This window comes from Sitophilus oryzae, unplaced genomic scaffold (genome assembly GCF_002938485.1).
Source record: "Sitophilus oryzae breed Bouriz unplaced genomic scaffold, Soryzae_2.0 scaffold_1058_pilon_pilon, whole genome shotgun sequence".
Classification (NCBI taxonomy): Eukaryota; Metazoa; Arthropoda; class Insecta; order Coleoptera; family Curculionidae; genus Sitophilus; species Sitophilus oryzae.
In genome coordinates, this window is record NW_022145680.1 from 735,321 (window position 1) to 737,894 (window position 2,574).

The following is a 2,574-nucleotide window of genomic DNA, read 5'->3' on the forward strand; positions in this document are numbered from 1 at the left end:
TACATACGACGCTTCCAAACCTACTTCCTACATTATGTACTTGGATGCTACCAATTTATATGGAGCAGCCATGTCGCAATATCTACCAACAGGTAACTTTACGTGGCTAACAGAGGAAGAAATTTCAAACTTAAATTTTATGAATATCGATAAAAATTCTAATACAGGTTATGTTTTTGAAGTTGATTTAGACTATCCGGAGCATTTATATGATTTGCATAACGAATTACCCTTATGCCCAGAGTCTGTTCAACCAGAGGGATCTAAAGTTTCAAAATTAATACCCAATTTTAATTCTAAAGTTAGATATGTAATTCATTATCAAAATTTACAACAAGCGTTGAACCATGGTCTGAAACTTGCCAAAATTCATCGCATTTTATCCTTTAACCAATCTCCCTGGTTGAAAACCTACATTGATCTAAATACAGCAAAGCGTAATAACGCTGAAAATAAGTTTCAAAAAGATTTTTTCAAACTTATGAATAACGCTGTATTTGAAAAAACAATGGAGAACGCGAAGAAACGGGTAAATATTAAATTAGTTACCCACTGGGAAAATATTGGTAGAAAGCTAGGGGCAGAAGCGTACATGTCCAAGCCGCATTTTAAAGACAACGATTTTTAGCAAAAATTTAGTCGCAATACATATGGCTAAAGAAAAAATCGTATATAATAAACCTATTTACGTAGGCTTTTCAATTTTGGAAATTTCCAAAACTATTATGTACCATTTTTTGTATAGCTATATTAAACCAAAGTATGGTAATAAAGCTTCACTGCTCTACACTGACACCGATTCTCTAATTTTACAAATTCAAACTGATAATTTTTATGATGACATGCGCGAAAATTTAGATAATTTCGATACGTCAAAGTACTCGCAACAACCCACATAATATTCCTGCAAAAATTTTGTGGGAGTTTTATGGAACTGGGGCTAAAGCATATTGTGTAATGTGGATGGCGAGTTGACAAAAAAGGCCAAAGGCGTACCTGACTACATCACCAAACAAGATATTAGTTTGGATGATTATAAAAACACGGTTGATGTAGCAAGTACGAAAATCTATCGCTCGATGAACACTTTCCGTTCACATTTACAGAATATGTATGTAGAGCTTAAAAATAAGATTATCTTAAAAATAAGAGAAAGAAGAAAGATACAGTGATGGAGATCGAATTCGTTGACGGAGACTACGAAAGCGATGAATCTAACGCAACGGATTCAGGCGCTTCCCAGGCAATCAACAACAGGACCCCCACAAACACGGAACACGAATCCTCAGGAGAAGACGGCGCAACAAGGGACGACCTCCCAAGCGAACTATGTAGAGCTGAACTGAGTAGGCTCATGACCGAATTCCGGGAGCTCCTGGCAAGCGTAGGGAGATATATTAAAATATGTAACAAACACGGCATTTCCGTTGACGAAGTAAAGAAAGGATCCGTGTACGAAAACGTACGTACCAAAAAGATGAAGAAAATTAAGAGACGAGCGGCGAATGGTTCGCCAAAATCCACGCCGTCCTTCAAAATCCAAGCTACTGAAGTACCCAGATCATCAGCAACTACCGACGCAGCATCTGTGCAAGCATCGACCTCAGAAACAACACCAATAAAACTATACCTATTGACCCTTCCACCAGTCAGCCAGTAACGAAATCTGTCGAGTCCGAAAAAGGACGCCCAGTCCCAATCGTCCTTCGCGAGCCTGAAAATGGACAGCGTTGGACAAAACCTTCCGCGAAAAGAAGGTATCGATACTAAAAGCCAGATCCGTCGAGCTGGGAACCAAATATTCTCGGCAACGATCCAGGATCACCGTGCCATTGCAAGACACTTCAAGGAGAGAAAAATCCAATACCACACTTACTTCCTCCCAGACGAAAAGGATCTGAATGTCGTTCTTCGCCACCTCAACTCCAAGGTAAAAATTGAAGACATTCAAGAAGATCTGGTGAACCAAGGCTTCACAATAAAGGAAGTCGTCAGGTTGACCAGAGGTTTCAGCAGAAAACTGATGTGGTTGATCAAGGTTCGCATACGAAAATCGCAATCCAGGATCTTCGAATTGAAGCTTGTATGCGGTCTCTCAGTCCGTGTAGAAGCCCAGCATCGTGGCAATGGAACAGCTCAATGCCACAACTGCCAGCAGTATGGTCACACTGCGACCAACTGCTTCGCAAACTCCCGCTGCGTTAAATGTGACTGGAAAAACCATACAAGAGAATGCAAAAAGAACAGCGAAACTGCCGCTGTCTGCATGCACTGTGGGGGTCCGCATCCGGCCAACTACTCCGGATGTCCCAAAAACCCAAAAAACAGACCTGCTCCCGTTAACACACAGCCTGGTAAGCTATCGCATGCTGCATTGTTAGCCAAAAACCTAGCTGCGCCAGCAGCAAAACCCTCTATTGCTCCCATCGCGACGGTGTCCCATCCCCCCATACTCGCCTCCCCCCTAAACCTCCAGCCTAAGCAATAAATACCACTCATGCAGAAGGCCTCCTTATAGTCTCTTGGAATGCCAATTTCGTTTATCCTAAACGACTCGAGCTTCTCGATTTCATC